The 27,172-nt window shown below is 36.7% G+C and overlaps 1 protein-coding gene across 1 annotated transcript in view; it reads left to right on the top strand.

Moving 5' to 3' along the window:
• WDR70 (WD repeat domain 70) overlaps positions 1-27,172 on the top strand; it is a 308,270-nt gene that overhangs the window by 159,907 nt on the left and 121,191 nt on the right. The gene's annotated exons all lie outside the window — the stretch shown is intronic.

Below are 27,172 nucleotides of genomic sequence, written 5' to 3'. Positions count from 1 at the left end.
CCACCCCCAAGTGTTTGTTGAATTGAATTACCCTCTTTTAAATAATCTTTTTCTTTGTTTTTGCTATCCTTTTACAATTGTATTTCATCTATTCTCTGTTCTGTTGACCTTATTAGAAGGGGAACCACAGGAAGTCCCCTGTAATCCTGTTCCTGTTTTTTTCCCTATTTTTGAATCTTATGTGTGCTCAGTGTTTTGATGAAGTGTGTTAAGGATTTCCTCATCATTTGTTAGGTCATATAACACAAATATTTCTGAACACTTATAGTATGCATAGGCACTGTGCTAGTGGCTTTTGTGAGCTTACAGTCTAGGAAGATATTGACTAGTAAACAGCAAATTAAAATCCAGTGGGATAGGAATACCTATGATAGGAAGACATAAGAGGAAGCAGTTGGGCAGGTCCATTAAAAGATGGTCAGCATCACTAATCACCAGGGAAATGCAAATCAAGACCACAATGAGATATTACCTCACACCTGTTAGGATATCTTATCAAAAAGACGAACGATAACAAATGCTGGCAAGGATATAGAGAAAAAAGAACCATGTGCACTGCTGGTGGGACTATAAGCTGATACAGCCAGTATGAAAAACAGTGTGGGGTTTCCTCAAAAATTAAAAACAGAGCTACTGTATGATCCAGCAATTCCACTTCCAAGTATATATCTAAAGGAAATGAAATCTTTATCTTGAAGAGATATCTGTACTCCTATGTTCGTTCGTTGCAGCATTGTTCACAATAGGCAAGATATGGAAACAACCTAAGTGTCTGTCAGTGGATGAATGGATAAAGAAAATGTGGTGTGTATGAATATTATTCAACCTTAAAAAAGAAGGAAATCTTGCTATTTGCAACAACATGGATGTACTTGAGGATATTACTAAGTGAAATGTGAGACAGAGGAAGACAAATACTGCATGGTATCACTTATCTGTGGAATCAAAAAAAAAAATTGAACTCATAAAAGCAGAGAGTACAGTGGTGGTTGCCAAGGGCTGGGGGGTGGGGGTAATAAGGAGAGGTTGGTAAAAGGGTACAAACTTCTAGTTATAAGACGAGTAAGCTCTGAGGATCTAATGTATAACATGGTGACTATAGTTGATAATACTCAACTATTGTATAATTGAAACTTGCTAAGAGAGTAAAACATATGTTCTCACGAAAAAAGAAAAAGAAAAAAGTAAATATGTGAGATGAAAGATGTGTTAATTAACTCAATGGTGGGAATTCTTTTACAATGTGTGCGTATATATATATGTGTGTGTCAAATCATCGTGTTGTCTACTTTATATTACACTTTTATCAATTATACCTCAATAAAAAAAGAAACTGAAAAAAAAGGCCCCAATCAAAAAAAAAAAACAGAAAAAACAAAACAAGACAGGAAACACTTGGGGGATTAGCGGGCCCCCTGAGGAAGTGATGTATAATTTTAGATCTAAAAGATGAATGGGAATTAGCCAGAAAAAAGAGAACAGAAGTAGCATTTTATGCATGGGAAATGTATATAGAAAGACCTAAAGGCAAGATAAATGGTTGAATATGGCTAGAAATATAGAATATTTAGGGGCTAGTGTCAAGAGATAAGTCCAGAGTGTAATTAGGAACTAGATCGTGAAAGATACTATAAGACATATTATCATTGTGGAGGGTAGATTGGAGAGAAGCAAGACTAGAGGCAGGGGAGTCCAGTTGGGAGGGTTTCGCAGTAATCTGTGCAAGAGAATGGGACCATAAATTAGGAGAATAGCAGTTAGGATAAAGAGAAGTAGATGAATTCAAGTAAAAGGCAAAATTAACAGGACATAGGGACTGAATAAATGGTGAGTGTAATAGAGAGAGAGGAGTCAAGGATAATGTCCAAGCTTGGACAACTGGCTGGTTGGTTCCCTGAGGTGGAGGGGCATCCCAAGAGGAGAAGGGAGTTGGGAGGAAGATAACTTAATTTTGAAAGTGTTAAGTTTGAGGTACTTGTGAAATTTTAAAAAAATGTCCAGAAGACAGTGGTTATTCGGCTTTCAAACTCAGGAACTATCTGTTCTAGAGATACAGCTTTGAGAGTCATGAGTATATATGGTAACTGAAACCATGAGAGAGAGAGGGGATCCACTAGACAGGGGGCTTTTCATTTTTGAAAAAAGGACCTGGGTCTGAACTCTAAGGAAATGACACTATATATATAACAGACAAAGAGGGGTCTTCAAAGAGTACTAAGATCAACCAGAGAGATGGGAGGAATACAAAGAGAGTGTGGTGTCACAAATCTAAGAGAATGTGTCAAGGTCATGAGAATAGTCATCAGGATCAAAAGCTGCTGTGTGATCAAGTAAAGTGAGGTCTGAATAACGTCCTTTGCTTTAGGAACATGGTCTCTATGTCTAAGTACAGTTGTTTCCTCCACTTAGAGTGTTCTTTATCCCTTTTTAGTCTTTTTTCAAGGTGTTTCTTACATGTCCCCTCTTCTGTGAAGTCTTCTCCCCACAAAATTATTTCCTTTCTGTAGTTTCATTGCTACTGTAGCATATATATGAGCATTCTCACAGATGAATTTGAGTTCATCTATGTACCCTGACGAGACAGTGAATTCCTGAACTCACCAAGTTTGTGTTAATTCTTTTAGGACTGAGATCTTGTGTTACTCATCTTTTGCTTCTTAGCACTCTTCACAGTGCCTAGCAAATAGATGTTACTTGATAAATGTTTGTGGATTTGAATGCTTGATTTTGAATATAATCCTAGTCAAAAGCAACATTTAAAATTGCACATTAACAGTCACTTCAAAACCAAAATTTCTAAATAGTGCTGCCTATTGGATGAACTTTGTCATATGTTCTTTTTTCTAATAACACCCACAATACAAATTAAATTCTGTTCTGTCATATGCATTATTAATATGACATTGGAAAAGGGGGTCAATAGTTTTCTGTAATTGACCAGGAATAGACTAGCTTTGTTCTCTCTAATAAGCCTTTGGATCCAAAATGATCTTTCAGGACAGTGCCAAAATGTGTACGAGTCAGTCGAACAGTCTATTCTTGCCTAGAGGTTAGGAATAAATGTGGTGACTTCTAGTGGATTATTTTAAGTCCACTGTGTCCATCTGGGGTAAGTACATTGAGCCATTTCCTGCTGAATAATTAAGCTACCCCATGGGTTTACATTGGAAGAGAGTTCCTCTTAAAATCCACGGGAGTAGATTAAGGTAAAAGTTACCTTTGACTCAGCATGCAGCACTCTTAATGTTGCATATGTATATAAATATATGCCTTACATTTTTGGTTATAACTTTGAAAATTGGTACATCCCTTCTTCCTCCCTCCTGGTAATTTAAATGTACTTAATTTACTCAAATTCTTCTTTTCTGATATTTTTTTGCAGGGATGTTAGGGGCTTGATCATTTGTTGTGCTTCTATGTAAAGGATGGTCAGAACTACAGGAGCAAAAAGAAGGACCTCTGCAATGAAAAACAAAAGGCTAAAGAGTGTTAGGATCTGGTTTATGGAGTTTAATGATTGTCTTAAATAAAAGGAGAAAGACGGGACCAGCTCATGTTAAGCAAGGATTTCTGGTTCCCAGGAAAAGCCAAAAGGAGAAGCCTGTGATAACAGCTTCAGAAACTGCCTATAAATGAATTGCGGGACCGAGGGCTTATGGCCTGTTCCTGAAATATGTGTAAAATTATATGTAAAGGTCAAGAGAGCGGTATTAATATGTATGACCAGATTCCAACTCTAGTAGGCAATCCATTCCCTCAGGCATAAAATGAGATAGTTGAGCATTGAAGGAGAAACATGCTGTGTAAGCCTGTGTTGTGTAATACAGTTGTGCTACACAATTGTATCATTTGGTATTATGAATGTTGGGGTGGGACTGGAAATGACTGTATATATCACCAAGAAAAGGGGATACATATGGTCTTGAGAAGTTGGTGCACCTTTGCTGGGCATCATAACCAGTTCTACTCAGTTGATTGAACCAGAGTCTTAGGAATTATCCTTGATAACTCCCTTTCTTTTAACCCCATTTTCACCAGACTTGTAGATTCTACTTCTGAAAATACCTATTGAATCCATTTGCTTCTTTCCTTTATTAAATATTTTATTTGAATGAATGAATGAATGAATGCATTTAGCTGCCCAAGTTCACATCACCATTAGCTCTCTATAGGTCTTTCACTTCTGTTTTTCCCCCACTGCAAACATAATGATGCTTTCTAAAAATCACAAATCAGGTCATGTTAACTCCCCAGCTTAAAACCTCTAGGCTTCAGGCTAAGATCCAAAATATTTATCACTTCTCACATGACCTTGCATAATCTGGTTCTGGCTCTCTTTATTTCAGCCACAGCAACCGGTTTTCTGGTCCTCCAGTAACTCCAACTCTCTCCCACTCCTTGGCTTTAGCACCTGCTCTTCCCTCTTCCTGGAATGCTTTTACTTCTGCTCTTCTTCTGGTAAACTTACTTCCTCAGAGATACCTTCCCCATCTAAATTAGGTTCCTTTGTTACACTTTTTTAAAATCCTAGTACTGTTCTTTCAGAGCACTTGTTATAGCTGGGAGTTACATAAGCAAAACTTCCAGATTGAGTTAGTTGTCTGTTCCTTCCTCATCTGTTATTTGTTCCTCATCTGTCATTCACCCCACAGCCCATTCCAATTAAGTTTTGATTCACACCACTCCACTGAAAGTACTGTCGTCAGGATTCTCAGTAATCTTCATTTCGCCAAATTCACTAGTAGTTCTCTCTCCTTTCCTTACTTGCTTCTCAGCAACCCTCATCACAGTTGACCACTGGATCTCCAGGATGCAGGTGCTGAGATGGAGAGAGGCGTGCAAGAGGCTTATTTGGTGAAGGAGCTTGCCTGTGAAAGATACAAGAGGAAGGAAGCAAGCTTGGATAGGTCAAGCCTTCAGAGCAAGATCTAATAGTTGTGACAGGAAAGAGGCGAGGAAGCAGGATTGGACAAGGAAAACTTCAGACTATGGTGCAGATCTAACAAAGTCTCTGGCAACACAACTGGGAGCTCTGGAGCAAAGGCTGCTCATTAGAAGAGACCTGCATTAGGCAGAGTTGGCCAGGCCATGCTACTCACAGTGTGCTCAGTGATCGGCTGGGGTGACCTGGGAAGAATGTGGCTTTGGCTCAAAAGCTGAGCAAATCCTGAGGCTGTGAATAGCTGGAGGTTGTCAGTTAACTGCACTCCTTACAACTGAATGGCCAAGTGATGTCTTGAAGGGAGATCCTAGCAGCATACCTCTATGGCTTACCACGGTGACACTACACATTTCACTGTTTTCCCCCTACCTTACTAATTAACTTCTCAATTTTTTTTGCTTCTTCCTCCTCCTCTGCTCAACCTCTCAAAGTTAGAATGTGTCAGGGTTTGATCCTGGATTCTCCCTCATTTGTACTCTCTTCCTAAATCCCATGGCTTTAAATACCATCTCTATGCCCAGTTCCTAATTTTACAGCTCTAGTTCTGTCCTCTCTGCTAAACTTCAGGCTCCTAAATCCAACAGCCTGCTGGATACCTCCTCTTCAGATGTCTAATAGGTACCTCACCCTATATGACCAAAATAGAATTCTTGGTTTTATTTCCCAAATGTGCATCTCTTCTGTTTTCCCCCATTTCAGTAAGTAGCACTACACCAGTCTATGCATTGTCCAGACCAGAGATGTGAGAATCACTCTCAATTTCTCTTTCCTTTACCCTTTCTAGTCCTATCTGTTGTATCTCTAAAATATAACCCATATTTGTCCATTTCTGTCCCTCTCCACCGACATATCTTATCCAAACCCTCATAATCTCTCATGTGGACTCTGCAGTGGTCTCTTAAGTGCCCTTGTTGCTTCCTTTTTGTCTTCACAGAATACTGTAGAATGAAAGCTCTGTTAGGACAAGGGCTTTACCTGTCTTGTTCCCCACTGTGTCCACAGTGCCCAGAATAGTATCTGGTACATAATGGACACTTACTAAATATTCGTTAAATGAAGGAAGGAATGGATGGGTGAATCAATTCTCCACTTAGAATTTATAACATAAATCAAATTAAGCCCTTTTCCTGCTTAAGATTCTCCAGTGGTTTACAGATTTGGAATAGAATCCAGATTATAAGACTCTACAGAATTTGGCTCCTGCCTATTTCACTGACTTTGTCTCGTATTACACTACGCTCAAGCCACACCACCCTTCTCTGCATCTCTCACACCAAGCTCTTTCTCACATGAAGGCCTTTCACTTGTGTTCCCTCTTCCTGGTAAGTTCTAAGGCAAGATATAGCCCCTTATCATTCAGATCTCAACTCCAGAATGTCATAGTCTCAGAGATACCTTTGCTGGCTGGCCGTTGTATGTAATTTAGCACCCCTCCCCCCACCTCCATCCCAATTTTGTCACAGTTGTATTTTATTTCTTTATACTACTTAATTCTTCTAGCTATTTAATCTTTAAACTTTATTTTGACTTAGGGTATTAGAACAACTAGTTCTTTTTTATTTTTAATTAGTTGCTAGCTAGCCCTTCCTTCCAGCTCTATCTACCTTTCTCACCCTCTAGTGTATCTAACATAAGGGGGCCAAAGAAATTGGACTAGAGCCTAGAAAATTGAATTTAGATTATGATTATTTTAGGAAGGCCCTTGGGTGCTATGTCATAAGTATCTGGAACTTTTTCCTGTAGCCTTCTGAACCCTCAGAGGCTTTTCCTCAGGAGAGAAACATCATTAAATTTATCTTTTTTTCCCTGAGAAACATCATTTTTATGACAGGATAAAGACAGGCTAAAGATGGGGAGCTCAGTCACAAGGTTAGTTCTAGAGGGTAGACGACGTAGATGATGGCCCGATCTAGGGAACTGGTGGCAATTTGGTAGAAAATAGGGAACAGATGTGAGGCATGCTTCAGAATGAGATTCATCAGAACTTATCATCTGATCGGATATTTATTCAGTCATGAGTTATTGTCACCAACTCTGTCACACCCTGCACTAGGTTCTAGGGGACACTAGTGAGCAAGATAACTCCCAGTCTAGTGGAGGAGAAAGACACTAATGAATTTATACTTATGGTTTATAATTGTCCTTTGAAGCAAACAGACAGGGTCAGATGGTATGGCATGATGATGATGATGATGATAATTATTAGAGTTAAGGGAAGACTTTTCTAAGGAGGTGACACTTTAGTTGAGAACAGAGGAGGAGAGAGAAACAATTATGAGGCAAGATGATGTTCTAGACAGAAGGAACCACATGTGCATTGTGGGCATGTGGATGGAGAGGAAGGAGTCAAGGATGAATGAGACCACTTCCTTGAGTAGTTGCATTAATGCTGATTCTCCCAAGTGAGTCAGGGAAGATAGGAGAAGCCAGTCTGAAGGGGAGGATACTACATTCTATTTTTGACCTATTTAAGTTCTGGATGCCTGCAGGAAAATCAAATGTCTGGTTGGTAGTTGGAAAGTAGAATTGCAGCCCAGGCAATAGATAGATATGTGGATAGTAAACTTAGGCCTGAGAGTCATTATATAGGTGGTAGTTGAAGTCATAGCGCGTTGTGTAATTACCTCAGAACCCTGAGGAACGCCAGCTTTTTAAAGGCACCGGTGAAATGTGGTTCAGCGGAAGAGACAGGGAAACTTCAAGGCAGAGGAGGAAAAGGCTTCAAGGAAAAGATAGGTCAAGGATATGCATAACTGTTGTATCTGACAGCCAGGGAGTTCTTGCTGGTCTCACAGAGTTTAGTTTCAGAAAAGAGGCAGAGACAAAAAGCAAGGCTGCATGGAAAACGTGAAAGAGGTGTTTGTTGGTGAAGAAGGAAAAGAGGCATGGAGAGGGGAATTAAGGGATGTATCATTAAGGGTGGTGCATCGCTATAGGCGGAGTAGAGAGGAAGAATGAAGCTAATGATTTGAGTAATTATAAACATGTCAACATTTTAGGATTTTTGCTTTGCCTTTTTTCAGGCTCTGTACCAGAGCATTGTCATTTTATTTTATAGCTCTAAGTATAACAAGCCCACTGTTAGTGGAGACCATATAAATGTCAGAAAGTTCCCGAGTAACAGTGTAATTAACATGTGGAAGCAGTCTTCCAGTAGTTAACCATTCAGCTGGAATTGTACCCTATTTATGAAATTTTAATAACTTACTGATTTCTTGGCTGTGTACCTTCACCTAGGTTCTTAGTTTTATTGAAGGTCAAAATAAGTTTGTTTTTTTTAAATTTAGTTATTAAGATATAACCTTTGGATAGTTTTCTTCCTATAATTAAATGCCATCAATTCAGTAAACTTACTTGAACTCATTTGCAAGGCACAGCTCTTGGTGCTAGGGACACATAGATGTACAAAACTCTGGAATCTGTCCTCAAGGAGGTCATGGTCTAATGTGGGAGAGAAAAATGTGCAGTGTAAAATATAGTGTGAGATAACAAGTTTTATACAAGAAGTGTAACACACCCCTATAGAAACACAGAAAAAGTGATAAATTTAGCCTGGAGAAGTGAGGGGATGCTTCCACAGGTGGGACCTGATCTGAATCTGACCCATGTCTCTTCCACATGTTGTATTCTCGTTTAAATGATGTATTTGAAGTATTAATTTCTTGCATAGTTCTAACCTTGATGTTGTTATTAGTTTCTCTAATTCCTAGTATAAGTGTTTCTCCAAATTCTGTTCCTTGAAGACATACAATAAAGAGATATTGAAATGAAGGAACAAACAAATGAATCAGTGTATGTAACTAGACTAATAGCTTCACAGGGACATGGATGTTTGTTTTTTCAGTGCTGTGTCTCTAGCACTTAGAGCAGTGCTTGGCCTATCAGTAGGTCCGTAAATACTTTTTGACTGAATGGAAGGAAAAGGGGGGAAGGATGAGAAGAAAGGAAGGGAATTTTTTAATATATTCACTTCTGGAAGAGCAAAGAAAAGAAAAAGGACAAAAAAATCCAACTCTGATAATGAACAATTTTAGAAAAATTAGACATTTAGAACAAAGATTTGATTATAGTCTGAAAGAAACTTGAATTTCAATGTGTTAACTTTTATCCATTTCATTATTGTGAAGAATCCAACATGGAGTCATTTTTTTTTTTTTTATAGCTTTCAATAGACTGGGTACCCACAATGGAATTTTTGTGATAGACAACAGCTTTTACAAACAAGAAGTCTCCTAAACATTTTATAGTACATTTTTCTTTAGAAGATCATCTCTACTTTTTCTTCATAGTTTCTTCCTTTTGTGTGTCCTTAACACTCCATTTTAATTTTGCTGTCCTAGGATTTGATAATGTACTTAAAAATTATTAGTTTTATTCTATCTTATTGATTCTTTAGAGGTCATACTTTTTTCTTCTTGGAAATACATTTACTTCTCAGAAATTAGTATCTTGTCTGTTGTATGCCTAAGACAATATCCAACTTCTTAAAAGTATGAAATTATAGTATCTATAGAAACTCAAATAATCCTGATATCAACATGTATAGTAGTGAAACATATATATAGCTTTGTAATTTTATCTATTTAATGAATTCACTTAATTTTTTTTCACGGCCCTGTTTTTAATTTTCCACTCACCACATGTGAATCAAATTAAGATAGTTTATTTAGAAGCTGGATTGCCAAGCAGCTATGGAAAGCTTCTTTGGCTTACATTTTGAATTTTTTTTCCCTTTGTCTTTGGCCAACAGCTCAGCCCCTTTGGTGTCCCATCTGCTTAACACACGACAGCTATGGCACATTTCCATTCATCTGGGTCAGACAATAAATAGACCTTTAAGTCAGCCTGGATGTTACCTGCCAGTACTGTGGGTCCAATCCAGTTACAAACAGGAAACTTTTGTTTTTGTTTTTTCCAGAAGTTGATGCAATTAAACCCATTACTGTGAATTTGTAGCTTCATTTTGAAATGTCCGTAATTGAATTCTAGAAGTTACTTAACTTTCAGAACATATAAGCATTCACCTCAAACGAATAGCATGTTGCTACACTGCCCCATTACTTCATCACTCTTCATATTAGGTTCTCATCATCATACTGATGATTTGCTTTACTTTTTGACTGATGACTCTTAATTCAGCTTTTGTTTGAGAGTCTAAACTGATCTAGGGCAGATTCTACTTTTGGAAGTCCAAAGAATTAAATTTTTCTTCTGATTCTGTAGCCAATATACCCATGAATTAGGAAAGTAACTTTTTTTAACCCAAATTATCAACAGTTCAAAAACAGCACTATTTATTTTTTCTATTGATTTGTTAATTTATTTTTGTGCATCCTATCTCATTCCAAAAAAGAATTTGAAGAAGCTCAAAGTGGTAATAGTAACACAACATTATAAAAAATAAAGCATTCAGGGCTGTGGGAAAGTAAGGGTGAAGGGATAAAGTTAGTTCACAAAAAATTATTAGGAGAAGGAGTGGGTAAAGTTAGGTTGTAGATTCAGCTCTAAACTTGCTAGTGACCAGAGCAAAGATGTAGACATGCTCAGTTAACAGAGTCTCAGGATCCCTAAGATGAAAACAGAGCTTTTCCTTTTAATGGAGTATAAATGAAAAATGTTTCCTAGGGCCCCTCGTATAGAGAGCCCTGGTTGATGTAGACAATATCCTTACAATCAAGTAAACTTACTTATGAGTAAGTTTATAATAATTGGGCATTTACTATGGATGAGGCACTGTGCTAAGTGCTTTATGTATATTTTCTCATTCAGTTTTTTAAAATAACTTGGAAGTTTTATTTTCAGGTTCAGAAATGAGGCTCTGAGAGGTTAAGTAACTTGTCCAAGATCACATAGTAAGTGGGAAGAGAGGATTTAAAAACAGGCAAATCTGACTTCCTTGTACTCACCCTCAATCATTTTTCTGACCTGTATTCTTGTTACTATTTTTTGTTGCACCCCTCAATGTAAGTCAAGGGCAGAACCAAAAAATGTAATTTAGGAAAAGCCATTCTTAGAGAGGATCAAAGCCGTGCAGTCTAAATATACAGTTGGCTCTCTGAGGGTCTTACTTGGGTTGGGGGTAAAATTTAGATTACCTAGAGCTGTGTTCATTCTTAATCTTTGTTGGGTCTCTTTGATGATCTAGGGGAAGCTATAGACTTTCTCTTCAAAAAGTAAAAACGTATCCTATTTTAGGCAACTCACCCCCCACACACACAAAAAAAACAAAGCTATCCATAGATCTGGAGTTGGGCAGCAGAGAGTCCAAGGCAATAAACTCTGATAAATATTAAGTGTGTCAAATGAGGACAGATCCTTTTGCATTAACTGGCTGTTGAATATTAGATGGCTTGTCCCTTCTGAAGTCATAAGCCAGGAGATATTTCACTAGATTCCAAATCCCAGATCTCACAGTACTTTAGACAACTCCCAGGGATGGGGAGAGTGTATGAAAAATTTTGTTTATTTAAATTTACTGAAGCAGTATCTTCCTTCCTAGGATATTTGACCTTTGATGGTCTCACTCTTCAATTATTGGATGGGTCATTTTAGCAGTTATATTCTGGTCCTTGTTTCTCCTGCAGTAAATTTAAGTGTTGTGCTGAGCAGGTTATTCAGACTCATTAACTATAGGGATAGGTGAAAGCCAAACCATGAAATCAAAACTTTTAATATTTTAGGGAGACATGTAGTAAATGTCCCCAGAAACTAGACTAACAATATTATAAATAGTACTTTTCAAAGTCCCTATATCAGACATCTAGCAATATAACCCAAGAATACTCTGCTTGAGTGTCTGGCCCAATTTTATACAATGATCATACAACCAGAGGTCTACGCATAATTATCCTTTAGATAGTAAGGTACCTTTACAACCAGGTTGACCTGGATTAGAATCCTAACACTGCCACTAACTGTGTGATCATGGACAGATGACACAACTTCTTACACCTTATCTATAAGATGAGAATGCTAAAGGTACCTACCTCAATGTTGAGCTTAAAATGAGATAACGTGTAAAGCTTAGCATAGCGCTGGTATAATACAAACTTTATAAATGTTTGGCTTTTATTAGTATTATTATACTTATTGGTAATGCTGCAGAATATCTCTTTATATTGTCTCTTTATGTAACTGTAAAGGCCAGAGAGCATTCAGAGAGTTTGCTGAGTTTTAACCTCTGTTTTCAGCATGTAGCACTTCTTCAGCATGGTCCTCACCAGTGCCATTTCTCAAACCACCTGTTTCTGATGGCAAAATGCTACTTGGGTGATTCCCTCTGCTGTTTTGATCCTAGTAGTTCACAGCTCCTGTGCAAGGTTTTAAACTATGTGTGGTGGGTTTTAAACCTTTTCCTGGATTCACCTTTATTTCCCCATTTGAACTCTGTACATGAGCTGCTGCTGATTCTTCTACATGCTGTTTCTCCTCTTCCACACACACAAAGTTTATCCTCCCTAAAGGTTTTTTTTTTTTTAAGAATGTATAACAGATATTCGGGGGGGAAATGCCTAGCTTATCAACAGGTCTAGGGGATAGGAAAGTATGAGAGGTGGGGACAGAGACAGGCAATTATAGTAAATGGAATCTCTTACCCTTGTACCCTTTTGAAAGTGTTTTCTCATTGATTATCTTTATTGGGAGAGAAAAGTTGGTATTCATTTGTTAAATAGTAAGGACTACATTTCTGTAACATAGTATACTTTACGATAGTGAGACTTTCCAAGTCACTGTTTATTCCTAAAAGATGCAAAATACAAATAATAATCAGCCTTATTTTGCATTAGTTTTATAGATATGGAAATTTTGCAGTGTTCTTTCTCAAGCATAAGTATTACTTGAACCATCAGTGTTTATAACTTATCAATCCAAAATTGTTGTGACCTTACCTGTTTCATGGATCCATATAGTAGGTACAGTGGTTGGTTATTCCACTTATCTGAATATTGACATTAATTATTAATCCTTTTGTGCCTTAGTTTTCTCCTGTAAAATAGAGATAATAACAGTACTTTCTTCATAGGGTTGTGAAGATGAAATTATAAAGTGCTTAGAACAGTCTTGCTTCATTATGAGCACATAAATATTAGCTATCTATTAGTCCAAATCTTAGCTTTTATTCGTATTATTACTTCAGTATTCTGAATTCGTTATCAAACACATTTTGGCATTCATGATTTCTGGAAGTAATCTTCCAAGTGCAAGAGTTCTGTTGTATATTAATTTGTTAGAGATATTGAAAAGGTTCACTATGTTGAGTGTAAACCTCTAAAGTAACATTGACTTCACTACTTAACTCTACAACTTGATTAAGAATTGTTTAGCTTTTCAGTCAGGAAAAACCATCCACTCCCTTTCAAAAGAAGAATATTTATCTCATTTTCAAATTTGCACTGAATCACTCTTTGGCACATAAAATTTTATCTTTAGAATCTGTTTTGCAGATGTAGAGTTTGCTGCTTTAAAACTTGGTTGGTTGAGTTAAGATTTCGTATATATGTTGTATTTCAGAGGCATTTTAAAAAATAAAGAATGGCTGTAATCATGAAGAATAATGGCTCCATACTTCAGCAGCTTGTTGGAAAGCCTGCCTGCACCTGCTAATATCCAGGGAGAAGTTGGTCCAGAAATACCGTTAAGCCCTGGCAGCACCCGGGTAAAGGGGGGTGGAGGCAGATTTCTGTAAGATTTGTCATATCCACTTTATCCTGTGCTGGCTACCGTAATCTCTTTCCTCTTCCCCCTTATCTCTCCGTTCTCCACCTCCACCCACTGTGCTCTGTCTTGCTCTTGTCAGGAGGCAGTAATTACTTCTTAACATAAATTAAACAACTATCTGTAATTATAGGCACACTACATCTTTTTCCACATTTTAAGGCCAAATCCACATATCATTTCTTATCTTGAAACATGTTATACGAGTATTTAATTAGTGTACTAGCACTGAGTGACTTTCTTTTATGCCCCAGGTAGATTCATTGTGAATTTCCCACTCCCCAGTAAAGTACATAGAAATGCAGTTGGAGAATTACAGGATTCTTCTGTCTGTTCTTAGTGCCCTCTCCAGAAGAGTTGATTTCCATCAAGGACCTCTTCATGTTCATTTTCAGTTGGTCAGAAATATATACTACTATTAGAAGCACTAGATCTTTGCTATTTTAATTTCATTTTCTGGCATCTTTCTCTCTTCTCTAATTCTTCATTTATGTTAATAACAGCATCGTTCTCCTTTATCCAAAACCTTTGTCAGGGACACTGTCTTCATTCCTTCTTGGCTTCATACTCTGCAGCAATGGGTCAGGCCCTGTTGCTGGAGCACTAGTCCAGGCAGACTTTGGGGCACCCAGCTTGCCTAGGAGGGGAGTTCAGGCCTGCCCTTCCTGATCCCAAACTCCTTATTGGTGTTGACTCTCTGTTGCATCCCAAAGTTTACAGAATACTGTGCACACTCCCTAACTGGGTTTGCAAGGCCTTTTCCAATCCAGTCCTAGCCTGTTTCCATCCTCATCTCCAGACGTGTGTGCAATCCTCCCTACCCGCCCCCCCCAACTGTATCAAACTATTCTTGATTCCTTTCAAGGCTTTTGCTCATGGTATTCCTTCTGCCATAAATTCCCACTTTCAAATCTAAATTGAATGTTATATCCTCTCCTCAGCCTCGCTTCCTCAGTTCCGTTCCTTTTCATCCTAGCCAGGTTTTATCACTTCCTGTTTGTATTTAAACAGCATTTTATGCAGGAACATTCTTCACCTGCTGTCTCTCTCTTATCATTTCCCACTCCTAATTCCTTCTGCCCTCATCATTCTACCGAAATTGTTCTTACAGACCTCATCTATGTCCTTTATCTCTTAAATCCAATGACGGCCTTTCACTCCTTATTTTACTTAAAATCTCTTTGGAATTGATATTCTTGATCACACCTTCCTTTTAAACTTTGTCCTTCGGCTTTCCAAACACTGCCCTCTCCTGCCTCTGGTATTTCTTTCTTGTCTCCTATCTCACTCCTTTTTCTTTTTGCCGCTTATTCCTCAAGTATCTGTTCTATGGAGCTCTGCCTTCTGTAGTTCCCACAGGTGCATCTCTGTCTACGTTCTAATGACTCCTAATTGTATTCCTTTCACCCGCCCTATACAACAAGATTCTCCACGTGGTTGTCTGAGTATCGGAACCTTAACCTTAACCTGCTCTTATCTCCTTTAAGATCATTATCTTTTGTCTTATACCACACTTTCCGCTTTCCACAACTCTGCATCACTGAATGAATGGCCTCACCTCCCTAGCCCTCCTCAAAGTTATTTTTCTTTTACACTCTCCCCACTGCATTGCCTCAGCCCAGGCCTTGATCATCTCTCCCCTGAGCTATCCAACCTGCAGACTTGTCCCCTCCAAGCAGTCTTCCCTACTGCCACCCAAATGGTTTCTAAAATGCAGGTCTGATTATATAATTTAAGTCACTCCTCTATTTAGTGGCTCCATAGTCTCCTAGAGTATAAAGTCCGTAATCCCAGTATATCTCATAAAATACTCTTTACAATCTGGTAATTGCCAATGATTGTTAATGATCTCATCTTCCACTTATGCCCACTGGAGACCTAATCGTCTTGTTGAAGCAAACTACTTGTTTTTCCTAGAATAAACTATGCATTTGTGAGCCTTCTTATCTTTGCATTATCTATACCAATTACTAGGATTCACCCCTCTACCCTCCTCAACTATGAATTTCTGCTGCAGAATCTCAACTCTTCCCAAAATACACACCTCTGTGGAATCCTTTATAGGTCTTTCCAAATGCGCTACCTCTTTCTCTTCTCTGGGTGCTGCCTCATGAGGTGATAATGTTTTTTTTCCAGTTTTTCTCTTCCATTAGGTTATGTGTTCTTGGAGAACAGGCACCTTTGTATCCCCAGATGTCTACTAAGATACCTAACTTATAGAAAGTATTTAATATATATATTTGTTGAATTGTGGCCCTATGGCTTATCGCTTGTTCGTTATTTCCACCAATGAAGCTGTGATTTCCGTGAAGGCAAAGGCCCTGGCCTAGTCAATCCTTGTTTCTTCAGAACCAGGAAGAGTGCTCATTCCTCAGCAAAAGCTAATTGTTTTGAAGAACATTTCAGGAAAACTCAAGAGTAGAGCAGTACTGAAAGACAGATAGATAATAATGATAATATATATTATAAATATCTGTGTATTATATACATCTAGTATACGTATTGAAAGCCTATTACGTGTACAAAACGATGCTAGATATTAAGAAAATAAAAGGAGTGGAAATAAGTATCTGTTTGGAAGATTTTAATTCAGCATTTTAGAAGGTGCATGACAGTCCCCATGTATTCTTTTGAAATACTTGTGAAGCATTTTTGCCATAAGTCTGAGCAGAACAGTTCTTAGCATCTACCTGTGGGTGTTCTCTTGAAACATTATACTCTATTTCTATGAACTTCATGATAGGTTAAAGTAAAAGGATTTAGAGGGAAAAAAAGGAACCTACTACCTTAACATATTTGGATATTCATCTGAGTATGTAGTTTTCCTTTCCCTTCCTCCTTCCCTTTTCCCCTTCTCTCTTCCTATGTTTAAGGTCACTTATTGAGATATAGCCATGAATATATAATGTCTATATATATATATATTTCCTATTTGTACACAAACCTTTAAGCAGTTGAGCATTAGACATGTGGTATAGGGTTTTAATTTAATGTGGGTAGGAAGCCATTGAGTACTACTTCACCTACAGTGGTCCAGTCCAGCAGGTCATGTGGACTAGAACTCTGTATGTAATTCAGAATCCTTTACTTCTTAATCTACTAGACCCTCATCTCTTGTTGTTAGATTTAGTGAAATAAAAGATTAAAAAGTGCTTCATAAAGAGCTTTAGGGTTATTTGGTTTATAAGAGCAGGGAGTAATTTTTATTTAATAAGAATATTGATATATATTTTAAATTGAGAATCTCTTCTAATTTCATTTGATTCACTTCCTCATCTGAGACTTCCTAAAGTGGTCCTCAGAAATGTTTAATTATTGATGGTTATTCTATGAATTTAATGAGACTTTTAACTATACTGATTCCAGCTGAAACTAGAAGAGGATGGGGGCAATTAAAGGATTTTCAGTATATTTACAAAGTTATGCAACCATCACAACAATCTAATTTATAGCATTTCCATCACCCTAAAGAGAACCATGTTTAGTCATTCCCCATTCCTACCCCAGCCCTAGGCAACCACTAATCTGCTTCGTGTCTAGATATTTGCCGTTTATGAACATTTCAGATAAATGGGAACATACAATATATAATCTTTTGCATCTAGGTTCTTTCATTTAGCATAATGTGTTTTGAGGTTCATCCGTGTAATAATGTATAGTGGGTTGAATGGTAGCCCCCCAAAAGATACTTCCATAACAAATTCCTGGAACCCCTGAATGTTAACCTTACTTGGAAAAGAGATCTTTGCAGATCTTCAGATGAAATCATCCTGGATTATCCAGGTGGGCCCTAAATCCAATGACGAGTATCCTTACAAGAGACAGAAAAGGAGAAGACACACAGACGGGAAGGCCATGTAAAGATAGATGCAGAGATTGGAGTAATGTGGTTATAAGCCAATGAAGCCAAGCAATGCTGACAAGGCAGTAGAAGCTGGAAGAGGCAAGGAGGGGTTCTCCCAGAGAGCCTCTGGAGGGAGTAGCCTTCTGGCCTCCAGAACTGTGAAAGAATAAATTTCTGTTGTTAAGCCACCCAGTTTGTACTTATTTGTTATGGCAGCCTCAGGAAAGTCATACATAGTGTGTATCGCTACTTTGTTTTTGTTGCCAAATAGTTTTGCATTTTATGACAGTTTCATATTTTGTTTATGCATTCGTCAGTTGATGGACATCAGAGTTGTTTCCAGTTTTTGGCTATTATGAATAATGCTTCTATGAATGTTCATGTTAAAGTTGTTGCATGGGGATATATTTTCAATTCTCTTGGGTGGATACTAGGAGTGGAATTATTGAGTTGTGTGGTAAATCTACGTTTAATATTTTGCAAAGCTGCCAAACTGTTTTCCAAAGTGGCTCTACCATTTTACATTCCTATCAGTAATGTATGAGGGTTCCAGTTTCTTTCCTTCCTCACCAGCACCTATTATTTTCCGTCTTTTTTATTATAGCTATCTAGTGGGTATGAAGTGGTAGCTCATTGTGAGTTTTTTGTGCGTGTGTGTATGAGGAAGATCAGCCCTGAGCTAACCTCCAATGCCAATCCTCCTCTTTTTTTGCTGAGGAAGATTGGCCCTGGGCTAACATCTGTGCCCATCTTCCTCTACTTTATATGGGACGCCGCCACAGCATGGCTTGACAGGCGGTGTGTCAGTGTGTGCCCGGGGGCCGAACCCGCGAACCCCAGGCTGCCGAAGCGGAGCGTGTGCACATAACCGCTGCGCCACCGGGCCAGCCCAGTCATTATGATTTTTATTTGCGTTTTCTTAATGACGAATGATGTCAAGCATCTTTTCATGTGCTTATTGGGCATTCATATATATTCTTTAGTGAAATATGTATTCAAATCTTTTGCCCTTAAAAAAAATTGAGTCACTTATCTTTTTGTTGAATTGTAAAAGTACTTTAAATATTCTAGATACTAGTCTCATATCAGATATATGATTTACAAATGTTCTCTCCAAGTCTATGGCTTGTCTTTAAACTTTCTTCATAGTATCTTTCAAAGCACATACATTTTTAATTTTGATGACATTCTACTTATCTTTTTTTTTTTCCTTCTATCATTTGTGCTTTTGGTGTTGTATCTAAGAAACCTTTCCCTAATTCAGGGTCCATTTTGAGTTAATTTTTGTATCATGTGAAGTAAGGGTCCATGTTCACCTTTTTGCATTTGGATATCCAGTTGTCTCAGCATAATTTTTTGAAAAGACCACTTTTTTTCCCCTGAATTGTTTTGACATCTTTGTTGAGAATCAGTTGGCCGTAAATGTAAGGGTATAAGTGATTATTTATTGTAGCATTCATTCCTTACTCTAACTCTAGATTTCATAAGGCCTAACTTTAATAATTGTAAGTATAAAACATTAACACCAAATACATTTCTGCTAAATGCGATTGTATTCTTATTGCAATTACTGTGTGCGTGTATGTGAATTATGTGTGTTTATAAAAATTATTGTGGATCATATAGAAGCTAGAACATTTTTCCCATTTCTGTAGAACTTCAGTACCTTGATATTTGGGCATTTTTGAAAAGAAGGTTGTTCTCGTTGGATTTGTTCTGCCAAGAGAGCCAGCAACTTTCAGACGCTTACATCACTCAAGTTGCTTGTGTAGTCTTTTGAGAAAAATTAAACCAAGATCTCTTAAGTGATTTCGATGCAAAATTAATGCTTCCCTTGACTTCTGCCAAATGCTGTGATGCATTTATGCAGCAGATGCCAGAAAGTTTAAAACTTGTATCTGGAAAGATGTCAAAATTTTAAGACAGAAAGCATTTGTGCCTGGGGCAATGTAATGTCCCCACCTGTGTCTTTTGCTTGTCTTCTGGGTGTTTTCATTCTGTGTCCAGAAAGGCCCAGGCAGATCCTTCTTCTATTTTTAAATCTTTTTTAATGAAACACAGTTTTAATTTTACAAGACCAGCTCTCACTCCAAGTTTCAAAATATGTGTTCTTCAGCATAAAATGTTTTGACAGATACCTAATGGCCTAGCACTTTAGCAACCATTTTTTTAGGCAAAGATTCAGAGAATCAGAGCCATAAAAGCATGTGTAATTAGTCACCATCTAATGCTATGTAAATTTATATTTCATCCGTCTATATGCTAGGTTAGCTGCTTTTTTTCTTTCTGTTATTTTGATAACTAGCTCAACCTGTTAATATACCGCTGAAATAATGGAAGATACTTGGTTGTTGGATTTATTAGCTTTAGTATTTTACTTATGGTCTAAGAGGAAGAGCAGAAAGGAACTAATATTTATTGAGTGCCTGCTGTGTTCCAAGTAACTGTTCTAGACACATTTACATCCCTTATCTCATTTAATCCTCCCAACGCCTCATGGATGGTATTATTATCCTGGTTTTAGAGATGAAGAATTTTAAACAAGCCAGATAATGATAATGATATGTAATACTTGTGTGGGCCTTTCATATCCTAATTCTAAAGTATCATCTGACTTTTTGAGATGTTCAGTTATAAAAAAAACAAACTATCATAATTTATCCCCGCTGTTGCAGAGCTGAGGGTAGGAAAAAAAGGCACTGAGGTATTTCTCAACTCTTTGTGCATATTAACTATGGGAGGCATAGTGAACGGAGACAAGAGACAAGCAATACAGAATACATTCTGTAGAGGGTAAGGTTTTATGATGCTCAGATGCGAATGATGCTGGAATGATTGGATATCCATATGCAAAAAAAAAATGAACCTTGACTTTATACCACATATAAAAACTAGTTCAAATAGATCATAGACCTAGTTGTAAAACTTAAAACTATAAAACTTCTAGAAGAAAACATAGGAGAATTTCTATAACCTTGGGTTAGGCAAAGATTTCTTAGATACGATATAAAAAAAATTTGGTAAATAGAACTATATCAAAATGTAAAACTTCTGCTATTTGAAAGACTTTAAAAAAATGAAAAGGTAAGCTACAGACTTGGAAAATATTTGCCAAACACATATCTGATAACTTGTATCCAGAATATCTAAAGAACTCTCGAAATACAATAATAAGAAAATAAACAACTAAGTATTTAAAACGAGCAAAAGATTTGAAGAGATATTTCACTAAAGAACAAAAATGGATAGCAAATAGTGCATGGAAGGATTCTCAACGTCATTAGTCATTTAGGAAATGTAAATTAAAATCACAATACCAATAAACACCTATTAGAATGGCTTAAAAAATGACTGATAATACTAGCTGTTGTAAAGGATATAGAGCAGTTAGAACTCTCATACATTACCAGTGAGAGTTCAAAATGGAACAGCCACTTTGGAAAACAGTTTAACGTTTTTTTTTTTTTTTTTTTTTTTGTGAGGAAGATCAGCTCTGAGCTAACATCCATGCCAATCCTCCTCTTTTTGCTGAGGAAGACTGGCCCTGGGCTAACATCCGTGCCCATCTTCCTCTACTTTACAGGGGACACCGCCACAGCATGGCCTGACAAGTGGTGCATCGGTGCGCACCAGGGATCCAAACCTGGGCTGCCAGCAGTGGAATGTGGGCACTTAACTGCTACGCCATAGGGCCTGCCCCAAGTTTAATGGTTTTTTATAAAGTTAAACATACACTTCCTGTATGACCGACAATCCCATTTCTAGGTATATTTAGCCAAGAGAAATGAAGACTTATTTTTACAAAAGAAAAACCCCCAAAACCAAAAAAACTGTACATGAATATTTATAGTGGCTTTATTCACAACCACCTCAAACTGGAAACAACCCAATATCCTTCATTTGGTAAATGGATAAACAAAATGTGGTATATCCATATAGTGGAATGTTTTTAGCAACACAAAAGAATGGACTATTGATATATATATAACAACTCAGATATATTATGCTAAGTTAAAGAAGCCAGAGTCAAAAGGCTACATACAATATCATTCCCGTTACATGATTTTGGAAAAGGCGTAACTATAGGGATACAAAACAGATCAATAGTTGCCAAGGGTTAAAGCTGGGGAGGGGAGAGGTTTTTATAAAGAGGCAACATAAAGGAAATTTTTGGAATGATAGAACTATGCATTTGTCAAAACTCACAGACCTGTACATTTAAAAAGATGAATTTCATTGTATGTTATACCCCATTAAGTTTTATCTTTCTATCCATCCATCTATCTGTCTGTCTGTCTGTCTCTCAGTAAGAGAAGTCTAGACATAGGCACGCCAGAGTTGGTTTGGTGGCTCTACTGTCAGCAAAGAGCACGGTACCTTTTATTTTGTTGCTCTGATAAGATGCTGCTTGAGCCCAGCATTATTTCTAGAGTGCTGATAGAGGAAGAAGTAAACAAGAAGGGATGAAGAAGGGTCTGCCACCTTCTTTTAGAGACTTCCCAAAGTCCTACACTACTCTTCCATTTACACCACACTGATCAAAGCATAGTTGCCATGTTTCATCACATCTAGCTGCAAGACAGGCTGGGAAATACCGACTTTGAGAAGAAAGGAGAATGGATGTTGGAGTATGCTGCTAACACTATCTGTCACATTGCTTATGACTTCTAGTTGTCAAAGTGTCCTGTTACACTGAAGTGAAGTCTCCTGGCTCCTTACTAGGTTGCTTTAAATCCTGGAGTTCTTTCTGTTGTTCCTGTGCCCTGTTCCTAAACCCTTATGTTTGGGGTTACATTTTGCTAGTCACTAGTTCCTAAAATTCAGTCAGTGCAGTCTTATGTCAGGCACTGAGTTTGACAGCTCTGAAAACTAGGGTTTGATAATGTTAAACAATTGAGTAAGTTCCCAAGCAAAGGTTAGGGGAAAGACATGTGAAAGTTATTAAAAAAGAAAAAAACCTTCATTTGGAATAGATCATAAATATTTGACAGAAAATGCTGGCTATTTGAAATCTATGCATTTAAAAATCAATTGCATTTCGTTGTATGTTGATTATACCTCAGTAAAGTTGATTTCTAAAATACTTAGATAAGCAATGAATTTCCTTCGTTTATTCAACAAACATTTATTGAGGACCTAGTATGTGTTATGTTCAAGAGATGGTGCAGAGCCTAGGCATACAAAGATTTAAAAAAAAAAAATGCACCCTTGCTCTCAAGGAGCTCTTCTTGTAGAAGGGATGGATATATGTATATATTTTTTGGCTGAGGAAGATTCACGCTGAGCTAATGTCTGTTGCCAATCTTCCTCTTTTTTTTTTTTTGTATGTGAGCCTCTGTGACATCATGGCCACTGACCGATGAATGATATAGGTCCATGCCTGGGAACCGAACCCGGGCTGCTGAAGTAGAGCGGGCCTAACTTAACCACTAGGCCACTGGGGCTGGCCCAGAAGAAATAGATGTTAACGTGTTTAGTTATAACTTATGTGATTGATGTTATAAGTGGGAGTTAGAAGATAATACGGGAACCTGGGTATAGTAAGTTCCCTAGTTTTGTTCTTTTTAGAAATTATTTATGCTGTTCCAAGTTGTTTGCATTTCCATGTAGCTTTTCGAATCAGCTTACTCAAGTTCTACTCCAAAGAAACTCTGCTGGAATTTTGATTGAGATTGCATTGAATCTAAAGGTTAATTAGGGGAGAATTGAAATCTTAACAATATTGTCTCTTCTGATCCGTGAATACAGTATATTTTCTCATTTACGTGGATCTCCTTTCATTTCTTTCAGAAAAGTTTTATGGTTTTCAGTGTACAAATACTAAACATACCTTGTCAGATTTCATGTTTATTCATGCTGTTATAAATGGTATTTTTTCATAATTTCAACATCCAATTGTTTGCTGCTAATCAGTAGAAATAAAATTGATTTATGGTTATTGACCTTGTATCCTGTGACCTTGCTAAACTCACTTATTCTAGTAGCATTTTCGTAAATTCTTGGGATTTTCTATGTAGATGATTATGTGGTCTCTTAATAAAGACAGATTCATTTCTTCTTTCTAGTCAGTAAGCCTTTAATTTCTTTTATTTGCCTTATTGTACTGGCTGGCAACTCTAGTATAAAGAAATGATGAGAGTTAGACATCATTGCTTTGTTCTCAAGTGTAACAGGAAACTGTTCGGTCTTTCTCCATTAATTATATTACCTGTAAGTTTTTTATAGATGTCCTCTATCAGGTTGAGCAAGTTCCATCCTATTCATCCTTTTGCTAGTTTCCTGAGACTTTTTTTTTTTCCCTGAGGAAGATTAGCCCTGAGCTAACATCTGTTGCCAGTCTTCCTCTGTTTTTTGCTTGAGGAAGGTTAGCCCTGAGCTAATGTCTGTGCCAATCTTCTTCCTTTTATATGTGGGTCGCTGCCACAGCATGGCTGGCAAGTGGTGTAGGTCTGTGCCTGGGATCTACACGCATGAACCCGGGCCACCGAAGCGGAGTGCACCAAACTTAACCACTAGGCCATGGGGCCAGCCCCCTGAGAGTTTTTTGTCATGAATGGATGTGGATTTTTTTTCAAATGCTTATTTTGCATTGATTGAAATGATCATGTATCTTTTTTATTTTTCAGTCTGTTGATATGGTACATTATATTGTTTAATTTTCAGTCCTTTCAGTCCTTCTTTGCATTTCTGGTTTAAAGCCACTTAATCATGATGTATTATCATTTTTATACACTGCTAGTTTGAATTTGCTCATATTTTATCAACGATTTTTGTGTCTGTGGTCATTGAGGATATGGATTCATAGTTTTCTTTTCTTGTGGTGACTTTGGTTTTGGCATCAGGGTAATGCTTGCCTTATACAATGAGTTGAGAAGTGTTTCCTCTTCTATTTTCTGGAAGAGTTTGTTTAGAGTTGATATTATTTCTTTCTTAAATGTTGGGTAGCATTCAACAATGAAGCCATCTAGAGTTTCCTTAGTGGGAAGATTTTAAACTATGTATTCAGCTTTTTTAATCATATAGGAATATTCTAGTTATTTATTTCTTATTGAATGAGCTTCGGTAGTTTCTGTCTTACAATGAAATTTGTCCATTTCATCTAAATTATCAAATTTATTTATATAAATTTGTTCATAAAATTCCCTTATTATTATTTTAATGTTGTTAAGATCTGTAATGATATCCTCTCTTTCATTCAAGATATTGCTGTTTGATATTGTCTCTAATTTCTGTTTTTTTCATCAGTCTAGCTAGAGGTTTATTAATTTTATTGAACTACTCAAAGAACCAGCTTTTGGTTTCTCTACTGTTTCTCTTTTTTCTATTTTAGTCATTTGTCTCTCATTTTCATTCTTTCTTTCTTTCTGCTTGCATTGGATTTAATTTTCTCTCTTTTTTCTAGTTTCTTAAGATTGAATCTTAAGTCACTGATTTGAGGTCTTTCTTTCTATACACAGTTAAGGCTATATTTTCTCTCTGTGCTCTGCTTTAGCTGAATACTATGAATTTTGAAATATTGTATTTTCATATTTTTTGAATTCAAAGTATTTTCTAATATCCCTTCTGATTTTTTTCTTTGACCCATGGATTATTTAAAATTGTATTTATTAGTTTCTAAATGTTATGGAAAAGATATGTTTCCAGATGTATTTATGTTATTGACTGCTTATTTAATTTTATTTTCTGACAATGTACATACTTGATATGATTTTGGTCATTTTTAGTGTGTTTAGATTTGTGTTACGGCCAAGAAGATGGTATATCTTGTTGAAATGTACCTGAAAAGAAGACACATTCAGTTGTTGTTGGGTGAAGTGTTATATGAATGTTAATTAGCTCAACTTGTTTGGTAGCTCAACTTGTTTTTGAGGTCTTTTATATCCTTACTGATTTTGGGGGGAGAAGAGAAGGATCTACTTATTCTCTCAGTTACTGAGAGAAGAGTGTTGAAGTGTACAGCTATAAGTATGGATTTGCTATTTCTTCTTTTGTTTCTATTAAGTTTGCTTTTGTATTTTGAAGCATTGTTATTAGGGGCATGTGCATTTCAGATTGTTGTGTCTTCTTCAGCAATTGACTCTTTATCATTATGAAATTTTCCTCTTTCTCTCTAGTTTTCACCTTGTTCTGAAGTCCGCTTTGTCTGACATTAATATGGTCACTTCAGCTTTCTTTTGATTGTTTACATGGCACATCTTTTTTCTCCATCTTTTTATTGTTAACATTTCTAAGTCTTTAAAGGTTTTTTTGTGTTTTTTAAAGACATCATCTGCTGAGTCTTGCTTTTATCTAATCCAATCTGACAGTCTTTGCTTTATTAATTAGAGTTTTTAGAAATTCCAAATTTTAGGAATTTGGAAATTCCATTCCCAGTTAACGCAATTATTGATGAGGTTGGATTTAAATCTACCATGTTGCCATTTCTTTTATATTTATCCCATAGTCCTTTATTATCTCTTCGTGTTTTTGATAGGATTAATTTTTTGTTTCCATTTTATCTCCATTATTATGTATTCATTATTAAAAATGTGTTAGTGATTGCTCTAGGGTTTGTAATATACATCTTCACTGTGTCAAAGTCTCTCTTCAAGTAATATACTATTTCAAGTACAGTATAAAACTAAGTATAGTATAAAACAATCTCTCCCTCCCAACCTTTATGCTAGTGTTTTCATACCTTTTACTTGAACTATTTATGTTAAAACCTCACAATACATTATCATTTTTGCTTTACAGCTATTTATCTTTTAAAGAGATTTAAACATTATTTTAAATGTCTTTTACATTTACCCTCATTTTTACCATTTGTGGCACTCTTCATTTCTTTGTGTAGATTCAGATTTCCATTAGTGTCATATTTTTTTTTCCTGAAGAACTTCCTTTAACGTTTCTTGTAGTACCTGTCTGATGGAAATGAATTGTCTCACTTTTCTTCACCTGAGAAAGTCTTTATGTCACCTTCTTTTTGAAATGTATTTTTGTTAGCTATAGAATATTAGATTGACATTTTTTTCTTTCAGAACTTTAGAGATGTTGTTCCATAGTGCTTTAGCTTGGATACTTTCTACCAAGAAGTCACTGAACTCATCTTTGTTTTTCTGTATATTGTGTTTTTTTTCACTCTCTGGATCATATAGATTTTGTTCTATCCTCTCTTAGTGGCAGTAATACTTTGCCTGGGACTGTGAACAGGAAGGTGTTTTGTCCTTGCCCCAGCTTGAGACTGCTGTTGCTTGTTACTTGGTGAAAACTCGGGGGCAGACAGCTTTGTTTTTATTCCTCCCTTAGAGGCAGAGATCTTTGCCTAGGCCCTAGAGCAGAACAGCATTCTTTTTTTAGTGACTTATTTTTTTCAATGTGTTTTCTGGTGTTTGTTTTATAATGATGCATTAACACATGTAAGTAATTTAGAAATTAATGTGTTTTTACAGGGGGTGTATGTTCAACAGTTTTACTGATCAGAGTATATAGTCAGAATTGTTTGGAGGCCACTGCTTTAGAGGCTCAGAACTAATAGCTGATAGATTTGAAGTAGCATTTGCCACTTTCTGTTTGATGTGATGACATCACGTTATGGATGGTTCACTTTATTTCAGTGAGTAACCTCATTTATAAAAAGAGAATGTTTTACAGTGCACATTTTATTTTATTTTAAAATAATCATTAGGTTT

Source organism: Diceros bicornis, chromosome 20, assembly GCF_020826845.1.
Source record: "Diceros bicornis minor isolate mBicDic1 chromosome 20, mDicBic1.mat.cur, whole genome shotgun sequence".
Taxonomy (NCBI): domain Eukaryota; kingdom Metazoa; phylum Chordata; class Mammalia; order Perissodactyla; family Rhinocerotidae; genus Diceros; species Diceros bicornis.
Note: the sequence above shows the minus strand (reverse complement) of the source record. Positions and strands in the feature narration are given on the sequence as shown.